This window comes from Protopterus annectens, chromosome 12.part0 (assembly GCF_019279795.1).
Source record: "Protopterus annectens isolate FY-2018-M chromosome 12.part0, PAN1.0, whole genome shotgun sequence".
NCBI classification, from domain to species: domain Eukaryota; kingdom Metazoa; phylum Chordata; order Ceratodontiformes; family Protopteridae; genus Protopterus; species Protopterus annectens.
The window spans coordinates 63,530,437-63,542,826 of record NC_056746.1 but is presented as its reverse complement, the minus strand read 5'-3'; positions in this window follow the sequence as shown (position 1 = coordinate 63,542,826).

Sequence of the window (12,390 nt, the reverse complement as noted above, 5' to 3'; positions counted from 1 at the left end):
CAGAACTTGTATGGTCAGAACAACTTTACTGTACTTAATTTTTTATTTAGTTGCATATTGCTGGTGTGACTTTTTTGTCATAGAAGTTGATTTAAATTATCTTTTAATTCTGTGGTTACTGTTTTTGATTATTCTTTTCTGTTACAATATTTTATTCATTTGAAGCTGAGTATGGATTCCTTAAATGAGTATGCAATTAATGATTTGGTAATGCATAAATATCTTGTACGGTATAAAAAATGCTATGCATATTTAAAGGTAACAGCTGATAACACTGGTGATCTGTGTTCCTTGTGTCAAAAATTGGATGATTTGCTTACCGTTGTTAGAAGTAAATCTGGACTTAATGATGATGACTGCACTTGTGCAATTGGCATGGCTTGGAGAACTGTGGTTTCATATATTAATGACTGAACTGGTGAAATAATGTTAGGCAAAGAACAAATGGAACACATTTAGGAAATGATGCATCTATCTTCTGCAAAGATCATTCAACCCCTATGAAACAAGATGAGGCCCCTGACAACTTTGGAATTCTAGATGCAAGTATTCAGCAATCTGTGGATGCAGTTTGTTTAGAAGGAAACAAAAAAGAAAGAAAGGAAGAAGTTCACAACAAAAAACAAGGAAGAAAAAGAAACTGATTAATGACTAAAGTAAAGAGAATACGTACTAAAAAGGACGCTGCTTTGTTATGTAACACACAGGTTGCAGGGAATGATGATATTTTTCTATCAGAAAGCCTTCAGTCTACAGAAAAAGGCATCATTTTTCCAACAGATAAGGTAGAAAAAGAGACAAGGGGCAGGTGAAAAGGAAGAAATCAGAATTGAATGTGGAAGGATTGAAGAACATTACTGTAAGAAAAAAGAAGAGAAAGACAAATGCTGACTGCATGACTCAAGCTGTGGATTTACAACACCAACTGGATAATAATTTAATACACAATGAAAACAGTGGGATTAATAAGACTAATGGAGATGAAGATCTATCCTTTGCAACAATTGATAGAGCAGATATTATTGTATTAGAAGCTGAAGATTCTTCAGAGCTGGCCTGCAAAGATATTCTTGTAATTGGAGATTCAGTTATTAGAGGAACTGATACTTATATCTGCAGAGAAGATAATGAACATCGAATAGTGTTATGCTTGCCAGGAGCCAAAATAGAAGATGTGAGACAAGCCTTGCAATGTCTTCTTGTAAGGAAGTATGGATCTGTTTTATTCATGTTGGCACAAATGATGTCACCCGCAAGGATTCTCTAACTGTCAGTGGGGAACTGACAGCCCTCTTAGATATTATAGTTTGTAAGACGTATTTTCCACAAATCACCTATAGAAAGGATAGTCAGGTCACTGTGTGAATGAAAAGATTTTTGGGGTAAATACCTACATGGAAAAATGTCCCGTTTTAAAAACTGGAAATGTATAGAGCATCTAAGCCTAGTTTTGAGCACACGTGTTCAGAGAGGATGGCATGCAGTTGTTAAAATCAAGGAAGAGAATTTTTGCAGCACATATTTTGCAATATTTGACAAACACTAGACAGGATTTTTGCCAGGTCGAAAATGTAACAGTTCACAGATAGCAACATTTGATGACTCTCTCATAGTTGTTAATGCTAGGAGCATTAATAATAAAGTTTTTTTTACTGGAAAATTTGTTACGTTCACACAAGATTGATGCTGTTATTGTTTGTGAAACATGGTTAAAGAACAATGACTGGAAACCAGTTCTGTCAGGGTATAAATGTTGATACTGTAACAGACATTCTAACAAAAAATCAGGTGGAGGTGTTATGATAGGGATTAAAGATAATTATAAGACCTTCTGCTATTACATGTTCAGTGATAACACCAATACTATAGACAGTGTAACTGTGAAAATAAAGACAACCCTGGAGCATATAACAATTGTTAGAGTGTATAGACCACCAAAGTCAAGTGCAGATGACCTAGAGGAATTCATACATTTCTTACATGAAACACAGGAGGGAAAAATAATATTACCTAGGGACTTAAATTTACCAGAAACAGACTGGAATAATATTGATTCAATGATGTTAGTAAGGAAATTATTCACAACATATACTTAGAAACAACAATTGCTTCAGATTGTAAAAAACTACTAGACATTGTTTGTGTTCCTAAAGAAATTACTTTTATTTTAACTCAAGTTTTGCCACCATTGATGTGCAGTCATCATTGAGTTATAAAGGTTAATTTGGCGCTAGATAATTCTGCCAAACTGGCATCTAAACCAATGGACAGATGGTTAATTATAGATTAATAACCTGTAAACCTACGGATGAACTAAAGGCAAATAACAAAATAACCAAAAAACATTCCGTTGACTGCACCGCTGCCAGTTAAGGATCCCTGAACAGTGAATAAGTGAACCACTTAAAGACAGAACAAAATAAACCACTTGAAAATAATAATAAAATTCTGTTTATTCCTTCAAGATAACAGATACACCAGATTAAGTGTTTTAATTTCCTTTGACTGGAAACTTCATCAGAATCTGACATGTTCTTTCTCATTCACATTTAAATAGGCACTTTCCAAATCTCATTGGTCAATTTACTCACAACATTCCAAAACAAACCAATTAATCCATTATAAACATTAATGTAATCATATAAACATAAAAAGTGCAAAAGTGTAATAAGATATGTATGTAAAAAATATACATATAATAAGCGAATAAACTAAAGCAACTGTATGCAAAGTCATAAAACAGAAACACATACCACCCTTGTAATATGTATGTGTATATGTAAATCTGTTTAATTTTTGTATAACATATATAGGAAACTTTTACAATCTACTCGCTCTCAACCTTAAGGTTGGGGCTAATGAAATGTGATCATTCAGTCCAGGGAAGATTCATGCGACTAAACGCGATTGCTAAATTAATTCTCTAAATTCTAACCTGGACTCCCAGTCCCCACCCCTTTCTTGTTGTTTCACCCTTTCAAGTACCCAAAACCTAAGGTTTGCCCTTTGGCATTTGATAGTGTGTTTATAAAGGGCATAGATTTTACAAATGAGTAGTGTTTAGTTGTCTCCATACTGAAGGAAGTAAACAAGTCCATTGAAGTGGTGCAGATAACAGAACTGGTGTCAGGAGGGCTTGCTGATGATGTTCTGTTAAAAAATAATTGAGCAGGATGATCCAGGAGGATGACATAAGAAATAAAATGAAAATTTAAAAATATTTCCCCTAAACTTAAAAAAAAAGGAAAAGCAACAACTTTAGAGCACTTTCAGTAAATGTGAACAGTATTTAAACACCGTAAGATAGATAGATATCCTGGAATGGTGAGCTAAATTTGATGTTGATGTTATTATGTTAGAGGATATCAGATTCCTGTCAAGTGAAGAAAGACTGCAAACTGAATAACTGAGGGGTCAAAATAGCTGTGTGGTGTAAAAAACAGTGAAAACACTAGATGTAATGTTGGTAAAGATGTAGTAGTTAACTGTTGTAGATATGAGGAAGAGAGAACATGTTTATAGAATTATAGCATTATCTACGTATATGACCAGCAAGAAAAGAATTTGCTTAAATTAGACTACGTGGAGGTAAAGATGAAAATTATAATTGCAGGGGACATTAATTGTGATTTAAGGGGTAAATGTAAAAAAAAGGGAACAATGTAAAAAAATACAGGTAGTGATAAAATGGAGTATATTAACTGTGTCAATGGACTTATAGAAGGGAGCACTGGGATCTGAAATTTATTAGTTTGCATTATCAGAATGTTTTGTGGTAGAAGATGGCGATACGGGTGTGGTTTGTTTTAGAACATTTAGCAATATGGATGGAGGTAATAGAAGAAAGAAAATATATTAAAACTGGAAAGTAAATAAAAAGAATAAGTGAGCGATTATGGAATGAAACTGGAGAGTGGGAAGTATTACAGTTATAGGAGGATCATATAACTACACAATACTTCTATGAAAACTGTCTAAATGGTGGATAGAAGTGTTTTCTAATAGCATTCTGATGTAAGAAAGGAAGAGAAAGTGAAAAATAGGAAAATGTATAAAAATGTATTACAGACGTTAGAGAATAATTTAAGACATTATTATGCCATGGAAAAAGAACTATATAAAAGAAATTAAGAAAAAAATGAAAACATTACTCTTTAGGCAGAAATATTATTTACAAGGAGGAGATATCTGCATATTTGGGTAAATCAGTAAAGTAGGATATTAGTATAATGAGGGAAATTAAAAACTCTAAAATGGGAGGTAAAAAAAACTCAATAACAAATTAAGCGTATTGTAGTACAACATGTGGAAAATATGTATAAGAATAAAAAGATGGAAAATGAGAGATAGAGAATGGAAAGCATAATAATAATAACAATAATAATAATAATAATAATAAATCCAGTACAAGTTAGAGAAATTTATTAAAAATAAATTACTATTAGTGAATTGGATGAAGTACTTAGGAAATTAAATAATTAAGTATTAGGCCCAGATGGTATAGTGTATGGATTGTACAAGAGATTAGTCGATTGGCAAAGAGTGTATTTTGTAAATGTATTGAATGAATGGCTGAAGGGAGAATTTTTTTATGAAGAGTTATACAGTGGGGTATTGAAATTTATATGTAAAAAAGATTACAAGAATGAAATAAAAAATGGAGACCCATCACACTAAATAACACAGATCATAGATGCCTTACAAGAATAATACAGAGAACAGTGGAATGAAGGATGAGTGGTGCTATAGAAAAAAAGTATATCTGGTGTAAAAGGGAAGGGATGTCAAGAATTATTATTGGTTGCGAAAGAAATTGTGGATGATATTATAATTAAAAGGGAGGATGTGAAACTTATGGTATGTGATTTTAGCAAGGCATTTCATACAGCAGGACATGATGCTTTGTCGGATGTTAAGTATGGAATAGGCAATAGAATTAAGAGAGTGTATGTCAGGATATCAGAGTGTTAGTAAATGAATGACTGAATAAAGAAGTATGCCTAAAGTGTGGTATAAGACAAAGATGTCCCATAAGTGGAACATTGTTTGCACAAGTAATGAATGTGACAGTACATGAAATTATTTATAAAATGAAAGATGCCAGATTTGCGATTCCATTAGTTATGTTATAGGCAGACAATACAGTTATAGTTGCTAAGAACAAACTATGGATGAGGGAAGTGGTGGTTGGTCTGAGTGAATATTTAAAGTAAATGGGAATGACCTTGAATAAAGATAAAAGTAATGGTTTGGTTGATGTTGTGAAAACTGGCACTAATATTTTTCAATTAAGTCACTTTGCAATGGATAACATTTATGAAAATGATGTAGTTATATTGCAGTAGAAGGGCTTGATAAAAGAAATGAAATAAATATGTCTTCTATGGAGGGCATATAGATTAGCATTCAGGAAAAATGTTTATCTGGTGAATTCTGTATTAATGGGAAAGTTGCATATATGTCAAATGTTTATATGATTTCATCAAAATATGTAAAGGGAATTGTGCAGTTGGTATTTTCTTTCCCATGGGGGTTCAAGATTAAACTGGGTGAAAAGAGATACATTGCGTATGAGTGAAGATGAAGGGGGATTGAGATTACTAAATCCATTTGATTTTTCTGCTTCTTTAAACTTGTATAGATTATTAAAACGGGTAAAGGAAGGGAACGAGAAATTAATAGCGAGAATGTTTAAATACAAGTACAAAAAGTTTTGGGAAATGAGAATAAGAAAAAGAGAAAAGCATTATGAAAATGAATAAACTTAAATTTATTAAGAAAATTACTAATATGGAAAAGAAAAATTGATGATATAGAGAAAGAAAGAAGGATGTGGTATAATGAAGTGATGAAACAATATTAATTTGTAAATCCTTGGAAAAATTTACCAGACAAGCCCCAGGATTCACTAATCTGCAGTGCAGGACTAAACTAGTCCTGCACGTAAGCAGCAGTTGAAGAGGAGGATGGCAGCGCACCATGCATAATGATGAAGGCACGCCGCCGAAGCTCCAAATCCTACACTGAGCATGGACGAGTGTCTGAGAGCAGAGTTCTCAGATTAAACACACCCCTGCAAAGTAGAACAGAAGAAAGTGTAAATAAATGAGCGAAACCACTCATAGGTGTCCACATATCTCCACCAGTCCCCATGTGTTCAACAGCAACAGTACATTGAAATAAAATGAAGAAACCCTTGTATTTATTTTTTTAAAACCCTGAGTACAACTAACCATAGGTGCACAGGTTTGCCCATTGCTTACCTATGGTTAAAGCAGCTGAAAAGGCTGAAGAGGATAACAAGGAACATATATGCAGTTGAAGCAGCACAGCAGTAGTGGAGCGGTTAGAGCATCCACCTAACAAGCAGCCACACCCGCTACGAGTCCCACTGCAGTAAACTCTAATATACATGGCAAAGAACAGAATAACCAGATGTAGATGTATATATGTAGAGGTATGTGTATGTATACCTACCTATAGCTACATGGAGATATACCTCTCCCTCTCCTTCTCCATAGTACAAATGTATACATACAGAGACAGAGTACATATAAATACCCACATATAGATATATACATATGCAGACACTCATATACCCATATGTCGTTAGATATATATATACAGCAATATATAAATATATACATATATGCATACATATACAGATATATCTGTATATAGTAATGTAGATATATATATATATATATATATATATATATATATATATATATATATATATATATATATATATATGAGCAAATATACACATCTATATAGCTAGGCTATGATACAGCAGTTACGAATTACATATGTTCACAGGCCGTGCAAATGGGGGTGAGGGGTCCAATCAACAAACGTGTAACATGTAGCATCAACCCTCTCCCCTGCTAGACCGATGAAACATACAGACACACAATAAAAGTAAACACACCACTGCTTCCCGGACTACAGGCAGGATACTACCAGTGGGAGAGACCTGTCAAATCTAATCTTGAAACAAAGACATGTATGTGCCTTGTGGGACACTCAAAAATTAAAACATTTTTGAGTTTTCTGCCATTACACCGATGTCGAATGGCAGGGCATGCATGTTCCCAGTCTACAAGGTAGGGGAAGCCTGATGATGCATGGGGCAAGACACGTGATGTGTTCCGAGATGTTGGGAGTGGGTACAGTGTACTGTTGTGGCCAGACACGACCTGCACCCAGAGTAAGTAAGAGTGCCGAAGAAGATGTGCGGTTTGGGAACTATAGATATGAAATTATGGGCCTAGCTGAGCCCAACGGACAGCCACTCCCACTATGAGTTCCACTGCAGCACAGTCTATTGTACATGGCAAAGAACGGAATAACCAGATGTAGATGTATGACTGTAGAGGTGTGTGTATATATATTCCCATGCCTACATGGAGTGAAACCTCCCCCTCTCCGTAGTACAAATGTGTACATACAGAGACAGAATATAATTAAATACCCACAAATAGATATATACATATGCAGACACCCATACATCCATATGTCATTAGACATGTATATACAGCAATATATATATATATATATATATATATATATATATATATATATATAATATGTATATATATATATATATATATATATATATATATATATATATATATTAAATTCCCACAAATAGATATATACATATGTAGACACCCATACATCCATATGTCATTAGACATGTATATACAGCAATATATATATATATATATATATATATATATATATATATATATATATATATATATATATATATATATATATATATATATATATATATATATATATATATATATATATATATATATACAAATACAGATATATATCAATATATATATATATATATATATATATATATATATATATATATATATATATATATATATATATATATATATATATATATATATATATATATATAGCTAGGATATTAATAGAATTATGTATTTAGATTACATCTTTTAACCGGGTAAGTCTGGCAGAGCTTTTGTCTTATTTACAGCAGAGACCCAGGGAGAAAAGCTCCACAGGACTAGAAAACAATGTATTAAATAGTAGTATACAGCAGATATATATATATATATATATATATATATATATATATATATATATATATATATATATATACAGATATGTATATAGATATGTTACACCAGTTAAGGAATAGATATGTTCACAGTCCGTGCCAATGGGTGTGAGGGGTCCAATCAACAAACGTGTAACACGTAGCATCAACCCCCCCACCTAGTCAGGTGAAACAGACAAACACATGATACAAGTAAACACACCACTGCTTCCCAGACCACAGGCAGAATACTACCAGTGGGAGAGACCTGCCACGTCTACTCTTGAAACAAAGACATCAATGTCCCTTGTGGGACACCCCAAATATTAATGATTATCAGAGTCAATCCCTGTAATGACTTATCTAACCAGGCTGTATACATACATGGACCAGTAGGTTGTGCAAGCCTGAAGACCCATGGGTCGAGACAAAGTACGACATGGGTCCCGACATGTGGCGAGTGGGCAGTGTGTAGTGGTGTGGTTAGACCCCACCTGCACCCTCAGTAAGGATGAGTGTTGTAGAGGAGGGGTAGGTGGGGGAACTATGGGTATGCAATTATGGGCCTTGGCGTGCAGGTGTTAGCTGGCACAGTTTTATTCGGACCGCCCCGGGGATGTAAGTAATATTGCGAATTGGGCAGAGCTTACGCCCATACCTCTCAACCTCTAAGAGCAAAACCACTGGAGAGAACCTAAACCGTTGGGGGGACAAATAGGGATAGAAAGCACATATTCCACTTACAACCTTAGAAAGCTGATAGAATAATAGGTTATGCGTTAGCATGACTCATTTGAAGGATGTGGAATCTTAAATCCAATTACTTGTCTGTATTTAATGGCGTCAATTTCCAGGTATCTGCAGACAGGTGCAGATTGTAAGAGGAACACACCAATATTATGAAGCAAACTCTGGACAGGTCACAGATTCTGTACAGTTGACAGGCATGCCTTCACCTAATGGGCAGCCATTCCCAATATGAGTCCCACTGCAGCACAGTCCATTTTACATGGCTATGTACGGTATAACCATATGTGTTGTTGCATAACCCACTACACAACACATGGTTGCAACACCCCACTGTAGGCATGTAAGCTGATGCAATAGGCATCACAAGGTATTATTGTAGTCCTCACCCCCATCCAGGGGTGTGAGTGTCCAACGCAAACACCAAATGCAGTGCATATGCACAGCTGTTGTCATAGACAACATGACCAACTGTGGACCTTCCCTGCAGCCATCCTGCACATCCCTGGATAATCCCCCTACTAATTCCCCCCTTTGTGCCCCATGCACACCATGTCCCTATCAGCCCCTGTTCCATTTTTATTAATGTCTATGGGTACATGTAGGTGACACCCTCTTCCCCCACTATATTGCCAGTATCTGGAACCCCAACCCACATGTAGTATCACAGCTGTCCCACAGGACACATGTAACTAACACATGAAGGAACACCCCAAGCACACCTGGAGCAGCACAGGCTCACCACCTTGTGCACCCCCCCACCTCACACTCTATACCACTACATCAACTAGTGATACTCACACATCTTGTCCTGCCTCTCATACAAATCCCAACATCTGACATACCTTCCCTATTGCTCCCCATCCAATTAAACCTAGGGGCTGCTATATAGTTACAATGTCACACCCACTACCTACCTACCTACTCCTTAGCTATTCACCTCTACTGTACCACACAGGTATGGAATAACTGCACCTACCCCGAATATCTGCATACAACCTATCCAGACCTGTGAAACAGGAATCCAACCTCACCTTAAACTGACCTTTGTCAACAGTCATACCTGACATGTAAACCTGACCTAAGCATGGATAATACCGACAGTTTAACGTAAACTAAGCATGATTAATGGCTGATGTAGCTATGTTATGTCTGTTACCCTCTATGAATGTGAACACCCCAGTATTAATTGGGATACATAGCTGGGGACAATGTGGAGCTCTACACCCCGGGCCACCACTAACAATGGACAAGCATACAGTACGAGTGTCCCGGTTGACCGATGTGAACAAAATGCACGATATTGCATGTGTGTATGCGGGAGCAAGTGGGTGTAAGCCTATTTGGCTGCCAGTATGCGAGTACCACACTGGCAAAGCAATGTAGAGGCTAACTGAGTGCAAGACACTGCAACCAGAGGTCAGTAATGCTGTGGTTCGTGCAAACAAGTGCATACCTGCCTACAAATATTCTACAGTGCCGTAGTCACTCTGTAGCCAACAGCTGTTGTTGTGGCCATTAGCAAAATAATCTGCACTGCCAGGTTGCAAACTCCCAACCCTGCACACTATAGTACACATGAGTTCCACTAAGCAATGGCGGATACACATTCAGCTACTGTGATCACAAACACATCATCCAGCACAGGCATCCAACAGTATAGAAAATGTTTATAAGTGTGTAGATTAATACCAGAACACATGTTCATTGCTCAGCCACAGTATTATAAGCAGTCTATGTGCAGCACAGAACAGTGCCTGTCCAATCACACTGTGAGAACAGTAGTCCTGATTAATACTAAAGGGAATAATGATATATGGTGCACACAGTGGGGGGGTGTGAGCGTGCTTCATGCATAGTATTTCACACCTGGGGTGTTGGTTCCATGGAACCGGGAGATGAGGGTGAGCAGGTGTGTGAGCAAACCGCTGCTACACAATACCCTGGCAGGATGCTACCAGTGGGAGAAACACTGTAGACCAGCTAGGTCTACTCTTGACACAACAACAGGTCTGTCCCTGGCGGGATGAGCCAACAGTTGTGGGTCACATTGATGTCACCACCAGTATCAGAGGAGGATCAAGGGAAGGCTGGTATGTAAGTGAACTAAATGGATGAAGAGCCTGCAGACGCTTGGGTTGGGACAGTATACTGGAGGTGTACCAAGACGTGCAGAGAAGGAAATGTGTGGAGGTGTGGTATGACAGGGCTAGCAACTGGGGAATGGATGGATGTTGTGTATGTGGAGCTCTGGGGCAGGGGGAAGGGAACATAGGTATGTCATTATGGTAGACCTGCAAACAAAGCAAAACAGCAATAGTGTATTGGCCAGAGCATCCGCCTAAGGCACACGCATTCCCGGATCGAGTCCCACTGCAGCACAACGTATTTTCTATGTGATATCCATATGTTATCTTCATTGTGCTGTATAACCTACTGAGTAACATTTATATTTGCACAGGAGTAATGACTTAAATGCGCATGTGAAGTGTCATAATGACTAAGGCACTATTAAGCATGTGTAAGCACATAACAGGAGTAGTACGCATGGATAAGCAGTTGTAATTGTGTGTACATGTATTCACGTGGGGGTAAGCATTTACTACATAGATTGAACTGATTAGATGCTAGCTGAGTATAAGGAAACACACTGCAAGGTTACCATTGCTTAGCTCTGTGCAAACCAGTGCACACCCACATACGACCGCTCAAATGTCCCTAACTCACTCTGCATCCGACATCCGGTGTTCTGCCCTGAAGCACAATATACAGCCTCTGGAAGGCCCACACCTGGGATGCTGCACATCATACACTACGTGATTTACCATTAAACCATGACAGATGTACATAACCACTCATTCCACATACATATCATCCAGCACAATCAGTCAACAGCACAGGGAATGTAGTAATAACACACCACACAACCTCTTAATGCATGAATCCCGGACATAGTGCACCATAATGTGGGCACATATAGGGATATCTGTCATATCCTGCTCTAATACACTTCAAACGTTGCCAGTTACACAGTTATATGTGGTAGAACACATATATTGCTGGAGATAATAAGTCTGAAACACGTACGTGTCGACATGAATGACTTACCTCAGTCCTAACGTCATCCATGTCAATTGCCAAGAGAATGAGGTACAGGCCACACATATAGGCCGAACATGCATGGACATATGGACAGCTATACATCTGTAAATGTAGAGAGATAGACAGCTATAGGTATATATATATATATATATATATATATATATATGTGTGTGTGTGTGTGTGTGTGTGTGTGTGTGTGTGTGTGTGTGTGTGTGTGTGTGTGTGTATGCATGACTCACAAATAACCATATAACAGCAATCGTACATAGATTAATTTGTTCAGTGTATATATCCATATATATATATATATATATATATATATATATATATATATATATATATATATATATATATATATACACACACATATATATATATATATATATATATATATATATATATATATATATATATATATATATATATATATATATATATATATATATACATATATGAAT